General features: G+C 56.0%; 1 protein-coding gene across 1 annotated transcript in view; it reads left to right on the plus strand.

Annotated features, from left to right (window-relative positions):
• The first annotated feature begins 4,971 nt into the window (after positions 1-4,971).
• Positions 4,972-18,634, plus strand: part of SHANK3 (SH3 and multiple ankyrin repeat domains 3) — a 650,584-nt gene continuing 636,921 nt past the window's right edge. The window contains exon 1 of the mRNA XM_054034834.1: positions 4,972-5,020. The gene's annotated coding sequence lies outside the window, so the exon portion shown is untranslated. The remainder of the gene's footprint in view (positions 5,021-18,634) is intronic.

Here is an 18,634-nt window from a genome sequence, read left to right on the forward strand (position 1 = left end):
TAAATGTACGGACAGGAAATACTGTGTACCAAATAAAGGAATGGATTTCCTGAACTCACACCCAGAACCAAACTCATTTGTAGTGGAGGCAGTTAACCAACGGGGCAAACAATCTCAATTCAAATCCACACCCCTGGACAAGGATTGGAAGAGATTAGACCTCATAGGATGCAAAGTTACACTTCAGCGACCCTACAATTCCACACAGCTAACTATACAGCACTACTCTCAAACTACGATCATGACAACTACGCCAAATTGACAGAATTTGTACAGGATGTCCCTGAGGAAAAAAGAGAACAATTTCGGGCCATCGTCAACGAGGGACAACTTATTGTTAGAACAGCGCTCCAGGCATCCCTCGACATGGCAGACACAGCAGCGCACATGACGGTGACAGCCATTGTCATGTGCAGAGCATCATGGCTTTATTCATCGGGCATCCCCAGAGAACTTCAACACAAGGTTGAAGACCTTCCCTTTGACAGAGACAAGGTCTTCTCCGCTAAGACGGATGTGGCCCCCCACTCCATGAAGGACTCTAGAGCGACACTAAGAACCCTCAGGATATACACCCCTCCCCAACTGGAGATGCTGATATCAACCATACAATCGGAACAGAGACAACACGTTGCAGCGCCAACAGATGGACAAAGTCAAAGAAACAGATCATAGAGATGTCGCCATAACCAATCTCAGACTGCGACATCCCAATGCCACCAAACAAACTGCAGTTTTGAAACATTGGTCAAGGATCTGACCGACCTCCCCCGACCACCAGCGCCACTAGAACGAGCAACCCACATTTTTGGTCATCGACTCAAACCATTCTGCCATATGTGGGACACTATCATCACTGACCACTGGGTTTTGGAGATCATCCAAATGGGTTATATCATCCCCTTTACCTCTATCCCACCTACCCACTCCTTCCATGTCTCTCTTCAGGGACCCTTCTCACAAGCACCTATTGAGAAAAGAAGTAGATCACCCCCTCTACAATCAGGGGCCATGGAACAATTTCCTACACAACGCAGAGGGAAAGAGTTTTGCTCCCATTATTTCCTGACTCAAAAGAAAAACGGAGGTTGGAGACCCATACTAGATCTCAGAAAACTGAACACATTTGTCCGCACCCACAGATTCAAAATGGTCACACTGAACTTGATCATCCCAGCATGGAAAAGGGGGACTGGGTCTCAGCCCTGGACCTACAAGATGCATATTTCCACATTACCCGCTCACAGACGATTCCTACAATTCACAGTGGGACAAGATCACTTCCAATACAGAGTACTGTCATTCTGACTGTCGACAGTTCCACGAGTCTTTACCAAAACCCTTGTGGTGGTAGCTGCTCATCTGCACAGACAGGGAATATTGAAATTCCCATACTTAGACAATTGCCTGCTAAAAGGCTCTACCAGGACAGAAACATTACACATCACTCGACAGACCATCTCTCTGTTTCACTCCCTAGGGCTACAATCAACGAAAAGAAATCTGCCCTAACTCCAGCACAACAACTGGACTTCAGAGGAGTGCACCTGGACTCAGCAGATGCCAAAGCTTTGGTACCGATGCCCCGATTCACAGTGCTGACCTCCCTCACATTGGTGATCTCAGACAGCCCGTGGGCGTCTGCACACATCTGCCTACAACTCCTGGGACACATGGCGGCCACCACTTTTGTTGTGAAACATGCCAGACTACACTTGCGCTGCTTTCAGGGATGGCTGAACTTGATGTATAGTCCATGTAAGCACAGCCTACACAAAAGTGTCATGCCAACCACAGAAGTCCTACATTGACTACGATGGTGGACAAACCCAAGGATGCTCAGGCATCCCATTTCAACAAGATCCACCATCCATACAAATCACAGCAGATGCCTCACTTATCGGATGGGGAGCTCACCTAAATCAACATACAATCCAAGGCAAGTGGACCCCCACGGAAACACGCTTACACATCAACCTGCTCAAATTATGCGCGGTCTGCAACGCGTGCCGACATTTCCTCCCTATTATACGAGGCAAAACTATAAGGATCCTGATGGACAACATCAGGTGTGTGTTCCATATAAACCATCAGGGTGGGACACGTTCCCACTCCTTATGCATGGAGGCCCTAAAACTATGGAACTGATGCATAAAACACAACATCTGTTACAGCAGCATACCTCCCGGGCTGACAGAACATGGTGGTGGACACTTTAAGCACAGTTTTCCCAAGAGCACAAATGAGAACTGAACGATGAAATAACACAACATATTTTTCACATGTGGGGATTCCCACACATAGACCTGGCCGTGACATCAGTAAACAAGAAATGCCCAAACTTTTGCTCACAAGTAGGACTCAGAGCACAATCCATGGGGGATGCTTTTCTCATCAAATGGAATGCTCCTCTCCAATATGCATGCCCACTGATACCTCTGATCTCCAGAGTGATACACAAAATATGAAACGACAAGCCAAAATAATACTCATAGTACCAACATGGCCCAGACAGACTTGGTTCCCGTACCTGACGACACGCATGGTGATCTGCACACCGTTCAGTCACCCTCGCCTACGGAATTTTCTCTCTCAGGACAATGGTCAAGTCCTCCACCTGAGACTTCACGTGAAGGTATGGCTACTTCATGGCTCTGCCCCGACGAACTGGCTGCTCAGAAGAGGTAGGAAAAGTGGTAATAAACAGTAGGAAGCACAACACACGTACTACCAACCTCCAAAAATGGGAAAGATTTTCTGTGGTGCCAAAACAAGCAAATATCTGGAAGCTGGGCATCACTTCCACTGATCCCTAAAGATCTCAGGGCTCACTATGAGTTTACTTAGAGTTCACCTTGTGGCCATCACAGCTTTCCAACAGGTAGACGGGATGTCAGTATTCGGCCACACGATTACCAGGCGAAAAGACGCTAAAACACCTGACTTGAGCCTGAGCGGGACCCAACCTGACCAGACCTGACCCTTCCCCCAATCCTGAGTCAGCGCCACCACTGCCTTGTCCTTGGAGCTGGGCCTGGGAGGCTGGGCCGTGCCACGGGCAGGAGGCTGTGAGCAGACACTGCCCAAGCCAAGCCAAGCGGGTCCAGTTGTTTTCTGATATGACCTGAAGCTGACACATGGAGTTGGGTCCTCTCAGGTTGGGTTGCAGAGCCCTAAATCATAGCCCCGGCCTTGCCTGGCATGGGGCCACCACAGGCCCTCACTGCCCAGACACAGGAGAGCTGCCTCGTTCTCTGGTGCAGCCAAGCTAGCTGCTGGGGCCCAAGCATTGTTTTCGTTAGGTCCTACATAAATAGTGGTGGGTGTTTTCCTTAGCTATTGCCATGTGTAGATTCTGGTACTCCCAAGGGATCTTCCTTGGGATAGCAGTAGGAAGGGAGGGGGGGTCACAGCTGGGCCGTACGCGGGAGGGGGGGTCACAGCTAGGCCGTACGTGGGAGCGGGGGTCACAGCTGGACCGTACGCGGGGGTGGGGGGGGGTCACAGCTGGGCTGTACACGTCATGGCAGGACGCAGGCCAGGCCTGTGTCATGCTGCACACAAAAAGAGGGCACTAAATATTTCAGAGGAATCTCAGTTCCTGTAATTTCTCTGCCAGTGGATTCTAGAGTGAAACTTATAAATTGTTAAAGGCCTGCTGGAGACTTGAGCATCCGCACTGAGCCCCTCCCGGAGCCTCCGAGAGTCGGGCTCCACCCCCACCCCCACGCTGACCCCTGGCTGTGTGTTCTGGAGCCGGGACCCCCCCACACACACTCCCCCACGCTGACCCCTGGCTGTGCGCTCTGGAGCCGGGACTCCCCCACACTTCCCCACTCTGACCCCTGGCTATGCACTCTGGAGCATCTCAGTGGGGCAGCATGTCACAGGCAACGTTTGGCAAAATCCCACGTTAAGACATTTGTAATTTTCTACCACACAGCCACCATTTCAGCCCCATGCCCAGGCAGGTCGTGAGCAGCCAGGCGAGAGGCAATGGGAGGGTTTCCAGGCAGGAGAGGGCAGAGGATGCACTTCCCTCTCCTCCTGGCCGGCTGTGGTCATCTCCACTTTAGGCTGGGGAATGCCTTGGGGATGGGCTGTACTGGTGCTGGGTCCCCTATGGCGGGCGGCTGCTGTGCCCGGCGGGGCCCTGCCAGGGTGCGTGCGACCAGCAGGTGGGAGCTGGGGGTTTCTCTCAGTGTCACTGATGTTCTCGCTCGGTTCGGGTGGGCTAGCTGCCTCGCTGGGCACACAGCAGTGCCAGTCTGTTTGGTCCATGACCTGGGAGGTGTTTGGGGAGCCCCAGACCTGTGAGCTGGAGCCAGGTCCCTCTGCTGGTACCGGCCAATGTCTGTGCCCTGTGCAATGCCAGGCCAGGCCCGTTCAGTGTGCTCGGTCTATCTGTCTCAGACACGCCCTTCGTCGCATCTTTCTCCTGCCCCAAGTGCCCCCATGGCGGCTGAATGCCCGGCCCTGCCTGGGGCGGACCTGGGCCTGGGGATGAGTGACAGTCCATGCTGATCCCTCGAGACCTGCCTGCTCCGTGGATAGCCCAGGGCTTCCTCGGGGGGTCGGCGCAGGTTCCGGATGGGGCTGGGGGCTCTGCCCCTTCCCGGGGGGGTCGGTGCAGGTCCCAGATGGGGCAGTGCTCGTTGCCTTGGGAAGCGTGGGGGGGGGGGATTGCTCCCACCTCCCCACGCTAGGGACACCCCAGCTCTGCTCTCTCCCCACCCCTGCTCAGTGTGCAGGTGCGGTCCCTGGGCAGACAGGGGGAGCGCTGGGGCTGGGCGCTCAGCTCCTGAGTGCCAATTCGTCCTATCCACACTGCTGGCCGGGTGGATGCCCGACAGAACATCTGCTTATCCTGAGTCCCTGTCTGTCTGCACTGCGCTCTGGCTCTGGGATGGGTGCAAGGGGCACTACATGCTATTGACCTCCTGCCCTCTCTGCGTCTTCTCACCCCTAGGTAGATGAAGAGGGATTTCCATGAACCTCAAGCCTGTGACATTCTCATCAGGTAGGTCCCTGCCTGTAACCCTCTGGGGAGCACCCTTCGGGATGGCACAGACGTCCCGGGCGGGAGTGAGGGGCAGCCTGGTGGGAGCCTATGGTAGGGCTCAGGCAGGCAGCCGGAGAGGGAGATGTGGGTGGGTAGGACTGTGCAGAGCCCAGAGGGGAGACTGGGGAACGTGAGCTTGCTGCAGTGGGGGCTGATGAGGATTGGAATGGGGGGTGGGGATGGACATGCCCAGAGCAGTGCTGGGAGGGGGATCCTAGCAGCATCACTGTGAAGGTGGAAGGAGAGGAAGAGGAAGGAGGTGGGCAGGCTGAGAGGGGGCCAGTAATTGGGGCGGGGGAAAAGGCCTGGCCTGGCCCAGGCTCTGAGCAGCCAGGAGGGAGGGTATGTGGTGGCGTTTGGGCAGGTTCTAAAGGAAGCAGAGACGGGATCTCTGTATGTTGCACATACACAATGGGAAATGACTGCCCAGGAAGGAGCACTGCGGGAAGGGATCGGGGGGTCAGAGGGGATCACAAGGTAAATATGAGTGAACAGTGTGACAGTGTTCCAAAAAAAGCAAACACTGTTCCGGGCTGTATTAGCAGGAGTGTTGTAAGCAAGACACGAGAAGTAATTCTTCCGCTCTGCTCCACGCTGATTAGGCCTCAAAAGGAGTAATGCAGAGGTTCTCAAACTGTGGTACGTGGACCACCAGTGGTCCGCGAGCTCCATTCAGGTGGTTTGTGGATAGTTCCCTCTAAGGTGTGTGCCTGGGCGGCCACACACAAGAGAAAGAAGGGCCACCCACCTAATTAGTGGAGCCGTGCAGGCATGGCTCCACTGATTAGGTGCCTGGACCCTGGAGAAGATGCCCATGTAAGGTGAGGTGGTGGCCTTGGGGGGAATAGAGGGTAGGTGGACGGGGGCAGTGGGGTGAGAAGAGGGAGTGGGGGAAATTTGGGATGTGCAGGGCTGCGGCGGCCAGAGAAAGAGGCGACTTTCCCCAGCTCCAGGGCTGCAGCTGCCGGGGAGACACAGCCCTCCTTCCCAGCCCCAGCTCGGGGCCTGCCATGGTGGGGGAGAGACCCCCCTCCTTCCCAGCCCCAGCTCGGGGCCTGCCATGGTGGAGGAGAGACCCTCCTCCTTCCCAGCCCCAGCTCTGTGGCTGCCGTGGAGGGGGAGAGAGGGCACATCCCTCCCATTAGAAAGGTAAGACTACTGATATTAAAATATGAGTTGTGGGCTTTTAGTTGTAGAACAAAAAAAGTTTATTATTATTAAGGATTTTTTTATATAGCACTTTTATCCAAAGCGCTTTACAATAGTTAGCTAATGGTACAAACAACATTTGGAAAGATCATTAAGTGGGCCGCCGAGACCCTCAGCAATTTTCAGGTGGTCTGCGAAAAAAAAAAGTTTGAGAACTACTGGAGTGTTGTGTCCACTTCTGGGCGCCACATTTCAGGAAAGATGTGGACAAGAAGCAATGGGCTTAAATTGCAGCAAGGATGGTTTAGGTTGGACATTAGGAAAAACTTCCTCACTGTCAGGGTGGTTAAGCCCTGGGATAAATTGCCCAGGGAGGTTGTGGAATCCCCCCTCATTGGAGATGTTTAAGAGCAGGCTAGACAAACACGGGTCAGGGATGGTCCAGATAATACTTAGTCCTGCCTCAGTGCAGGGGACTGGGCTAGATGATCTCTGGAGGGCCCATCCAGTCCTACAATTCTATGATCCGACAGGTGCCTGGATATGCCCCACCCCAGAGCAGAGTGCAGGTGTGTGCCAGCACCACCCCAAGCAGCACCCGGCAACCAGCAGGGAAGGCGGAGGCAGAGGGAGCCAGCAGCCGCCTGGGCTGTGCTGGCAGGAGGGTGTAACGATGCTGGTTCTGGCGGGACCCAACAGAGAGTGCCAATTCAGGACAAATTGCTTAAAGCAGGGCAGTTACAGCCCAAGGCTGGGGTTCCTTTGCACACCAAGGCACCAAATCAGCGAGACAGAGAGGACTTCGGTCTCACCCCACTGGCAAACCACAAGTCACTCAAGCAATTCCCTTAGACACTCCAGTTTCCCAGTATCACCACCACTGCCACTCATTATGGGGATGAATGGTTATGAAAACCAATACCCCAGTAAAAGAAAAAAGGTTCTCCCGATCCCAAAGGACCAAGCCCCAGACCCAGGTCAATATACAAATCAGATCTTACCCACAAATCACGCTATTGCCAGTCCTTTAGAATCTAAAATCTAAAGGTTTATTCATAAAAGGAAGAAGATAGAGATGAGAGCTAGAATTGGTTAAATGGAATCAATTCCATACAGTGATGGCAAAGTTCTTGGTTCAGGCTTGTAGCAGTGATGTGCAGGTTTAAATCAAGTCTCTGGAACATCCCCAGCTGGGATGGGTCATTCAGTCCTTTGTTCAGAGCTTCCGTTTGTAGCACAGTCCCTCCAGAGGTCAGAAGCAGGATTGAAGACAAGCTGGAGGAGCTGCAGCAGCTTTTTATAGTCTCTTGCCATGTGGTCTCTGCTTTCTTTGTCCCAAGGACAAGCTGTCCATCACATGGCCTGGGAGAACCTCAGAGTTCTGTCCATAGGCCTGTCCCTGCATACTTTGCTGAGTCACAAGGTGTCACGGACTCACAGATTGTGCCCACTCTTGGCCCCGTGCGGTCCGTGCGGGGTGCCCCTTTCAGTGCGACAGCCCTTCTCGGGGGTCCACTCTCTCTTGGGGTCAGGTCCCTCCACCTCCTGGAGCTGCATCTCTCTGAGCCTTAGCACGTCTGTCTCTGCTGTGGGCCCCCTCAGGGAGTCCACTCGCTCTGGATCCCTGGGGCCTCCACCCCCAAAGGAGTTGATGCCACCCTGTTCTCTAGACCGGAATGACTCTCAGCCAGCATAAAACAGGAGGATTTATTGAGAGTTGAACACAGCACAGGAAACTCTCAGGGCCTCAGGCCTGGCCTCCCTCAGCCCAGCACATCCCAGTCTCTCTGCCTCCAGGTGGGCTCTGCCTGCTCCCCGTCTCCAGCCCAGAGCCCCCCTGCTTCCCAGCTGGGCATCTGAGATCACCGGCCCCAGGCCCTGCCTCTGTCCATTGTCTTCTCTCTAGGTAAACAGGGTCGTAAACCAGGGCCTCCTCTCCTCGCTTCTGTCCTCTGGCTGGAACCGGCTGGTTAGGTCACAGGGTCCTCACTCTGGAACCCATTGTCCGCCCACTGGCCAGAACCGGCTGCGTCTCCTCAGCTGGGCCTCCAGGTCACCAGGTCGCCAGGTCGCCAGGTCACCGGTCGCTGGGGTATCCATCCTCCAGGCCATCGGTGGGGTCCCCAAGTCCTCTCTCCGGTCCTCTGCAAAACAAACTCCTTCTCCCTTCACCTCGTTAAACCAGTAACACCCAGGGAAACTGAGTCCCACCTCCTCCGCGTGCAAACCATTGAACACTCCACAGAAAACAAGAAAACCCCCCACTTCGTCACACAAGGCGTATCTGCCTTCTCTCAATGGGTCAATTGTGTAGACATCAAGCAAATGGGCCATCAAGCAGGCTAGGCAGTGCTGATGCAAACTTGTCTGGGAAGTTTCCCAGAAGCATAGCATAAGTTTGAAATACAGACAGTACAGAGACAATATTCATAACTTCAACTACAAAACTGATACACACATACAGACAGCATAATCATAACCAGTAAACCATAACCTTGTCTTAGACACCCCATTTGACCCCCTTTAGAAAAGATTTGGTGCCACTACAGGACCCTGGTTGCAACAATGATCTATACGGTCCCAGTTCATGTCAATAACATCACAGAGGGGAAATGTGGGGCAGAGCTGTGGAGGTGGTAGGGGATGAAAGGGGATATGGGGAGCTGAGAGCGGCACCGGGGGGTGGTATGTGTGTGCGTGCTGGCTGTTACAGCACAGAAGCCTGCGGGGAGCCAGTGTCTGATTTGATTTGTGAGATGAGTGTGTACGTCTGTTTGTCTGTGTCGCTGCATGTGTGTCTGTGTGTGTGTCTCTGTCTCTGTGTGTCTGTGTGCATGTGTGCCTGAGTGCGAGTGTGTGTGTGTGTGTGTGTGTGTGTGTGTGTGCATGTGGGTCTGTCTATGTGGGGGTGTGGGTGTCTGTCTGTGAGTGTGTCTCTGTGTTTGTCTGTGTGTGTATCTGTCTGTGTGTTTATCGGTGTCTGTGTGTGCCTGTGTGTGTCTGTGTATGTATGTGTCTGTGTGCATGTGTGTCTGTCTGTGTGCGTGTCTATGTCTCTGTGTGTGTGTGTCTATGTCTCTGCGTGTGTGTGTGTGTGTTATGCATGGGGATTAGGATGTGGAGAGTTCGGGCAGATTTAGGAGTTGCCAGGTCCAGCCCCGCCGGTTACACTGGCCCCAGTGGGATTTGCCGTTGCCTGTGTGTCCTGGGCGACGGGATGAGCAGCAGCCGGTCTGCCCCGCACTCTCTGTTTCTCTGGGTCCCCTCTCCTTCGTCTCCGTGGACATTGCACTCCTTATGTATCGTCTTGCTCTGTTTGCTTGTGGGACAGCACTATCCGCAGGCTCTGTGATGTGCCAGCTTTTCAACAGGCCCTTGAAGGACCCGTCGGGGTCCCAGTCTGCCTTAAGAGCAGGCCATAGGCCTTAACACCCCAAGGCTGAGCAGCTGGGCTCCAGCTGTTTTACCCCATGAGCTCTGCCCAGCAATTCATGCTGAGACAGGCTCTGGCTCAGAGAGGCTGCAGAGAGGTTCAGGGACCCATAACAGTGACACCAGGCAGCCTTTCCAAACAGAGGAGGGTTTAGGGGTCCCCTGGAACACGGCATGGGGAGCCTGTAGACCAGCGTAGGGCAGCAAAGACACAGTCCAGACTGGCCAATGCCAAGGCTCCCTTTTCCTGTAGGAACCACCTCGGTTTCCATCCTCGGTGTCTGGCCCATCGGAAGAGCTGTGTCTTTGCAGGGTGTGCAGAGCCGCACCTCGGAGAGACATGGCTGCTCCAACTTAACCCCCAGGGGACCTAGCTACGGCCTCTCGGGGGGGGGGGGGTACCTGCGCCAGAGAGAACCCCTCCCATCGACATGGTAGTGTTGTGAGTGCAGACATACCTACCGCCACCGCCCCCATTGTCCTCCTCCTGCCCGCCTGCCATGCTCACATGTGCTGCCTGCCAGAATTGCCCCTGGTGGGGTCAGTAGCTCAGTCCTTGGGGTTCCCACTGTCTTTCTGCAGCCTCCATGGATCTGGGTCAGTTCTGGCCAGTCCCGAACAACCCGTTCACCTCTCCTGTCTCCTGCTTTCCTCCAGGGGCAGCATTTTAGCCCTTCGACTCCTAAGTCACTGCCCTGCGTCTCGCTGTCTGGAGCGGTTCACAGCCGTGAGTGCCAGCCTCAGGGCAGACTGTCAGAAGCTGGGCAGACGCCCCAGACCGGTTGTGTGTTCTATGGTTAGATTTCACCAACCCAGCAACAAGTGTGAACTCCTGACGCGCTGGAACAGTCTTACCACGGCGTCACAGACAGGCCCTAGGGCCCTCCAGTCTGTCTGCCACCCCCGTCTCACACCAAAGACAACGCTGGTGGCCAATCCTATAGCAAACTAATGCAGGATTTATTAGCTAGGAAAAAGAAACGAGAGCGTTATTTACACATTAAAGCAGGCAACATGTACACACAAATGAGTTACCGTCTCTAAGGCGAGAGAGCTATAGCAATCTGTCAGCAATGAATGTCGGATAGGGCTAACCCTGGTTGACCCTGGGGTCTCTGCTTCTCTTCCCTAGCTCCAGCCCTGGGAGAGTCCAAACAGCAAAGAGTGAGATGCACAATTTTCTTGCGGTCCTGTTTTCTTCCCTTCTTCCAGCCAGGGCCGGCTCCAGGGTTTTGGCCGCCCCAAGCAGCCAAAAAAAAAAAAAAAAAAAAAGCCGCGATCGCGATGGCAATTCGGCGGGAGGTCCTTTGCTCCGAGCGGGACTGAGGGACCATCCGCCGAATTGCCACCGAATACCTGGACGTGCCGCCCCTCTCCAAAGCGGCTGCCCCAAGCACCTGCTTGCCAGGCTGGTGCCTGGAGCCAGCCCTGCTTCCAGCATTCAAGCTGATGGGACAGGCTTTCCTGCACTTAACGACTGCATGGGTGTGAGAGGGCCCTTAACCAAGTCTTTGTATCCTGATGTTGTACAAGGGCCCATTGAGTTCTGATCGTCCTTCCTGATGGGCGGTGGACCATTCCTCCTGCCTGGGCTCACAGGGTCAGAGCAGGCATTTCTGCAGTTATAAAGCAAAGCTTTGTATCACCTTGTAACATGGGATATAGACATCACTGGAGATTCACTCAGGCAGCAGCGTACGAGCGTTCCACAGAGTCTAAATGCTGAACACATTCTTGTAAGGCTCACCCCTAACTTGGACAACACTAACATACGGGAGAGCTGCGCTGGTGTCCAGCTCTGAATTTGTCAGTGCTCAACTGACACCTGCAGCCTTGGCACGAGCTGGTACCTGCTCTGCCAGCATCACATCAGTCATAACAATATTACAGAGGATTCCCACTTGCCATCACATTCCTTCTGCCTCCTGTTGCCCCCACCCCCCGAGCAGGGTTTTCACGGAGCTCTCTGCAGAGAAGCCTCTGGGGACAGGGCGGCAGAGTCTCTTTCCTGAGCAGTTACAGTGCCTGTTTCCTATAGGCCCGGGCTGAGGGTGGCCGCCAGGAAGCTGATGAGATGCTGCCCTAGGGCTTGGGTTGACAGGGGCTTGGGGGAGGCTTCAATAGACAGCTGGCCCAGTGGACACGTCTCCCAGTGAGAGACCCTGGGCTCTGCTGTGTGCATGCTCCCTCCCATAGGAGACTTCCCAGCTCCCTGTCCCTCCCAGTAGCTAGGGTTACCATACGTCCGGATTTTCCCGGACATGTCCGGCTTTTTGGGCTCCAAATCCCCGTCTGGGGGGAAAGCCCAAAAAGCCGGACATGTTCGGGAAAATCGGGACATGCCGGGCCGGCCGTGCGGGTGCTCGGGGGCTGGGCCGGGGGCTCGGGGGCCGGGCCGGGCTGGGCTGGGGGCCGGGACAGTGGGGCAGGGCCGGCGGTGCGGTGCCGGGCCGGGGGCTCGGGGGCCGGGCCGGGCTGGGGGCTCGGGGGCCGGGCTGGGCTGGGCCGGGGGCCAGGACCGGCGGTGCGGTGCGGTGCCGGGGGCAGGGGGTGCGGTACCGGGGGCCCGGGGACCGGCAGTGCTGGGCAGGCCGGGGGTGGTCAGCCGGGGGCCGGCACCCCAGGGCCCGAGCCGATCCAGGCTGGAAACGCCGGGGGGGCCAGCCTGGGCCGCGCCTCCTCCCCCCACACTCCCCCTTACCTGCTTCAGGCTTCCCGCGAATCAAATGTTCGCGGGAAGCAGGGGAGGGGGCGGAGACTTTTGGGGAAGGGGCGGAGTTGGGGCGGGGCTGAGGGCGGGGGCGGGGCCGGGGCCCCGTGGAGTGTCCTCCTTTCAGAGGCACAAAATATGGTAACCCTACCAGTAGCACTCCCAGCCTCTGTCCCCGCATAGGAGAGTTCCCAGCCCCCTGTACCTGAGGTCCCCCGCCCTCCTTGCCTCTACTCCCCATAGCAGAGCCCCCCACCTCTGGCTCCTCCGTACAGCAGCATCCTGCTTGTTCCCATGATAAGCGGGTAATCGATTCCGTCTCGCGCAGAACAAGGTCAGGCCCAGGCCAAGGGAAGGGGTCCGGGTTTGGGCGAGCTTGGCAAGGGCTCCCCAGCCATGCACAGGGCAGGGATTTCAACCACAACGGTTCTTAAAAGCAAAAGGAAAGTGGTGTTAAGGGGAAAACCGCTTTGCTTCCTGCTTCCCACAGCTCCGCTGGACCTGGCACCCTCAGCTCAGCTCCCTGGAGAATGTCACAGGACCCCCCTTCCCTTCACCCCATCACTGGGATTAATAGCTGTCTTTCAAAACCTTACTGAGCTCGGTCAGATACCACCTTGGCCACACCAGGCAGTTTGGCTGTAGCTCCTTTCAGTCAGGTTCCTGCTGCCCACCACCGACGTATCTGAGCACAAGCCTTTGGCTGTCCCAGAGCTTCTCCTACCCCCCTTTGCAGAGGGCCTGGGCGGGGGATTGAGGCCCCATCTGAACAATGTGGCTCAGTTAATGCCTCTATAGGAACCTTAACATTTGCATGTATCCACTTGTTTAACTGCCCCTCTGCAGTGCTGTGTGCAGAGTGAGAACTCTTGGCTGGTTAATAACACTGGCCATTGCAATGGGCCAGGCAGGGTGTCCCAGCCCTCTCCCCCCACCCCCAGCCCGCTGAGGTCACTGGGGGCAACAGGTCTGTTCCCCCCTTGGCTTCTCTCAGTGGCTAGCTGGAGGTGGCAGGTTTCTGCAAGGCTGGATGGGCCTAGCATGGGGCTAGCAGGATCCTGGCCGCCGAACAGCAGAAGGAGAACCCTAAAGCTTCGGGCGTGGAGCACATGGCAGATGGAGAGCCCATGCTGCCTACCCACGCACGTATGCACAGCCCAGAACCACCCCGAGTTTAGCTGGGAGCAGCCACCGTCTCACGCTCACATTGGAGTGCATCTGTGCCAGGCCCAGTTTGCAAAAAGGTACCTTAAAAGTGTGCAAGCACAATGATTCAATGTGCAAATGCAGCAGGTGCCTTTGCTCACTCATTTCTGTGTGTGCACAGCTGAGAATCAGGCTGAAGCATCTCTTCCCTCTGTGATCCCCTGTCCCTGAGGTTATGGGAGGGGGAGGGTCAGGGCAGCCGGGTCCTAGTGAGCCGGGGGAGGGGGAGGGTCAGTGCAGCTGGGTCCCAGGGAGGGGGAGGGTCATTACAGAAGGGTCCCAGGGAGGGTGAGGGTCAGTGCAGCCGGTTCCTAGAAAGCAGAGGGAGGGGGAGGGTCAGTGCAGAGGGGTTACCTATTTATTTCTTAGAATCATAGACTATCAGGGTTGGAAGGGACCTCAGGAGGTATCTAGTCCAACCCCCTGCTCCCAGCAGGACCAACCCCAACTAAATCATCCCAGCCAGGGCTTTGTCAAGCCTGACCTTAAAAACCTCTAAGGAAGGAAATTCCACCACCTCCCTAGGGAACCCACCTAGGGAAATTCCACCACCCTCCTAGTGAAAAAGTTTTCCCTAATATCCAACCTAAACCTCCCCCACTGCAACATGAGACCATTGCTCCTTGTTCTGTCATCTGCTACTACTGAGAAGAGTCTAGATCCATCCTCTTTGGAACCCCCTTTCAGGTAGTCCCTCGATCTGCTGGCAATACCCCTACTTATACAGCCCAAAATGCCGTTAGCCTTCTTGGCAACAAGGGCACACTGTCGACTCATATCCAGCTTCTCGTCCACTGTGACCCCTAGGTCCTTTTCTGCAGAACTGCTTCCTAGCCATTCGGTCCCCAGTCTGTAACAGTGCATAGGATTCTTCCGTCCTAAGTGCAGGACTCTGCACTTGTCGTTGTTGAACCTCATCAGGTTTCTTTTGGCCCAATCCTCAAATTTGTCTAGGTCCCTTTGTATCCTATCCCTACCCTCCAGCATATCTACCACTCCTCCCAGTTTAGTATCACCTGCAAACTTGCTGAGGGTGAATAACACGCCATCCTCCAGATCATTAATGAAGATATTGAACAAAACTGGACCGATACTTGGGGCACTCCGCTTGATACTGGCTGCCAACTAGATATGGAGCCATTGATCACTACCTGTTGAGCCCAACGATCTAGCCAGCTTTCTATCCACCTTATAGTCCATTCATCCAGCCCATACTTCTTTAACTTGCCAGCAAGAATACTTTGGGAGACCATATCAAAAGCTTTGCTAAAATCAAGGAATAACACATCCACTGCTTTCCCCTCATTCACAGTGTCAGTTATCTCCTCATAGAAGGCAATTAGGTTAGTCAGGCATGACTTGCACTTGGTGAATCCATGCTGACTGTTCCTGATCACTTTCCTCTCCTCTAAGTGCTTCAGAATTGATTCCTTGAGGACCTGCTCCATGATTTTTCCAGGGACTGAGATGAGGCTGACTGGCCTGTAGTTTCCCGGATCCTCCTCCTTCCCTTTATCAAAGATGGGCACTACATTAGCCTTTTTCCAGACATCCAGGACCTCCCCCGATCGCCATGAGTTTTCAAAGATAATGGCCAATGGCTCTGCAATCACATCCGCCAACTCCTTTAGTATCCTTGGATGCAGTGCATCCGGCATCCGGGCCATGGACTTGTGCTCGTCCAGCTTTTCTAAATAGTCCGGAACCACTTCTTTCTCCACAGAGGGTTGGTCACCTCCTCCCCAAATATCAGCAGATTCTCGTCAAACCATCCAAGCAAATCCCCCCTGTGCTGTGTCTGAGACAGGAACTTGTCCTGGGTGGGACCCGGGTGGTCAGCTGGCCTGTTGCCTTTGCTGTGAGTCCCGGCGGGGGGAGCCGGACTGTCATGGGCCTTCTGTGCCCTGTTGTGCTGGTCCCTGGATGGTGAGGGCAGAGGTCAGGCCCAGGCTATCCGCCCTGCTGTATTGTGTTCTGTCTGGCTTCGAGCACGCCTTTGGCTCTAATGCACGGAATTGCGGGCTGGGGGTCCTTTGTTATTTGTGTCACAGTAAAGTGACTTTGTACCCCAGGGCTACCAGGCAGGCCTGGGTTCTCCTACAATTGCCCAGTGTCTCTGCAGGACCCTAAAATAGCATATCAGGGCTGCAAGGGACCTCAGGAGGTCCTCTAGTCCAACCCCCTGCTCAAAGCAGGACCAATCACCAGACAGATTTTTACCACAGTTCCTTAAATGACCCCCTCAAGGATTGAACTCACAACCCTAGGTTTAGCAGGCCAATGCTCAAACCACTGAGCTATCCCTCCCAGGGCCACCGCCAGGGACCAGCCCACCAAGCTTGTGCTTGGGGCGGCACCTGGAGGGGGGCGGCGCGGCGTGGTGCTCCGGCTCCAACCGCCAGGGAGAGCGGAGCCGCAGTAGGCTCGCCGCCCTCCCCGCGGCGCTGTGGACGCCGGGGAGAGCGGAGCTCCGGCTGGGCTCTCCGCCCTCCTCCCCGGTGCTCCGGCAGGTCGGGGAGAGCGGCCCGAGACCGGGCTCGGCGCCCTCCTGGGGCGGCAAAAAAGCCGGAGCTGGCCCTGATCCCTCCCCCCCCTAAAATTAACATCAATGAAGATATACTTATCTCCTAGAACTGGAAGGGACCTTGAAAGCTCATTGAGTCCACTCCAGCCCCCTGCCTTCACTAGCAGGACCAAGTACTGATTTTGCCGCAGTACCTTAAATGGCCCCCTCAAGGGCTGAACTTACAACCCTAGGTTTGGGGGGGGGGGGGCAATGCTCAAACCACTGAGCTAGCCCACCTCCTGATTTGTGCTAGTTCTTCATTCCATAAAACTGCTTCGTCTGCCCCTGTTGCAGGTGTGTTGCTGTGATGGGTCGAAGGCACTGGGGGTCTGCTGGGGCAGCCGGCCCCAGGGAGAGTGTTCAGGGCGAGGAACGGGGTTTGGTGACTGTCTGAGCTGTGCTTTTGCTCCAATTGAGGGTTGACGGCACTTATTCAGTGTTTCCTGGCAGAGATCCGCCATCCCAGGAAATACCCCCGTGTCACGGCACACCAGAATGTGGTCCCTGGCTGGCTAGCGTGCAGCCCTGAGCATAGAAACTGGCCTGGCTTTTGACGTGGATTGTCTGGTCACCTCTTAGTGCAGCAGGTGGCGAAAGTCGCAGCCCCCTGGCACTGGGAGTCACACAGGCCCCGCCCCAAAGGGCCTGCAGCCAGAACAGCTTTTCCCCAATGTCACCACGGGAAACTGGGGCAGAGACACACAGGGACTTGCCACGTGCTGCCTAGCAGGGAATTGAACCCAGCTCACCAGGCCAGTGCCCCAACCACACGGCCACCCTCCCTGTCAGCCCAGCTCCCTGACAGGCCCCGTGGGCAGCAGAGGGCAGAGCCTGCCCCAGAAGTGCCAGTCATCCTAACAGTCCCCCTGGGGCTGGGGCAGGCTGTGCTGAGCAGCTGCCCTTAAAGGGGGCCATGCCCAGGTCAGGGATGTGAGGGGTGGTCCCGCCCCTCGGCGTGTGCAGGGAGGGACAGGGACAGCCAGGCTGCAGGGAGGTAGATTAGCCTGGCAGGCCCAGACAAACAGATGGAGGCAGCTTGATCCTATTACAGTGGCTAAGCAGAGGCAGCTGTGCTGAGGCTGTGCCGGCTCTCTGGGCTCCTGGAGCCGCAGCCACCTGGTCTCTGCTCTGGCTGGAGTCTCAGGAGCTCTGCGTCTCAGCGACACTCGCCTGTGAGTACAGGTCAGAATTCCTTTCCTAGCACGCTGCACAGGCCGGCCAGCCAGCAGCACCCGGGCCCTTGGCTCTGCACTTTGCCAGCTGGGAACACTGCGGCTCCCCTAGCTTCTGGCACTTGGCCAGCCAAGGGACTCTGGGATGCAGCAAACCACTGGCTCTGGGGTCACAAGGCCGCTGTGAGCCATCAGCAGTGGCATTCAGCTAGCAGTTGGCACGAGGAGCCTTCCAGCCTAGGGCTCTTGGTCCCTGGGTCTTGGCCAGCTGGTGTCACCAGGAATTTTCTAGCGTGAGCCCTGGGGATTGGCCAGCCAGGAGCTCTGGGACTCGGTAGCTCCAGTCACTGAGACCCAGCAGGATGTGAAGAGTCATGGGCCAGGGACCACAGGGGCTCTGCCAGCTCCAGCTATGGGCACTGGGAGTTTGCTGCAAACATCTGTGTGACTGCTGCTCCCATTGCATGCCAGCCTCGTTACTCGTACCCTTCTCTGTGGCATGCAGTGGTTCCTAGCCCTGAGGCTGGGCACATTGCAGCATGGGCCATGCCCCCTGCCCACGTGGCTCTGCAGGCATGAAGAGCCATGCGTCATGCTGCAATGTGCCCATGTGGCTTGTCAGCCAGGGTGGTCCAGTGCCTCATGCCCCCGTCTCATCGGGTTGATTGCCCAGGGACTGCCGGGGCAGGCTCTGTGCATTTGGCTTACAAGGGAGGGCCATGCCTTATGCCTGCACAGGGCTGTTTGCACAGGGGTTGGTGTCTATTTGGAGGTCCAAGACTCACATCCCGTTTCTGTGCTGGCCTAGGGTGCATCTCGCACACGCGTATGGCTGTGTTTGTGTAGGAGCTGTGCCCTGGGGCTGGGTGGGGAATGTACCTTATGCCCCATGTCTGTGCTGGTGCAGACCGCTCGGCCTTACCTCCGCCCGGCTGTGCCTGCACCACATGGGCACTTTGTGTCCCAGGGAGAGTAGGTGGCTGATTGAGGACTTGCAGAGCGTGAGTCTCTTGTGTGGATGGCTTGAAGTGAAGGTCTCAGATCCTGGCTGCACGGTAGGACTTGGTGGTGGGGCCAGGGGTTCCCTCTGGGCTGCACGGGGCATCTTAGCTGGAAAGGAAACTGAAGCTGATTGTGGGGTGCTGCCCTGGCTCCCTCAGCACAGCTCGAATGCAGGAGGGACCCTAAGCGCCGCCCAAGGCTCGCTGCAGGGGCAGGCGTCCCCGTGTAGCTCTAGCGTGGCCCTGTGACGTGGACGTGGTGCAGACAGGGCTGTTCAGAGGGGCATATGCCTCCACCCTGACCACCGACAGGAGGGGTGCTGAAGAGCTTCTGCA

Source organism: Malaclemys terrapin, chromosome 1 (genome assembly GCF_027887155.1).
Source record: "Malaclemys terrapin pileata isolate rMalTer1 chromosome 1, rMalTer1.hap1, whole genome shotgun sequence".
Classification (NCBI taxonomy): Eukaryota; Metazoa; Chordata; order Testudines; family Emydidae; genus Malaclemys; species Malaclemys terrapin.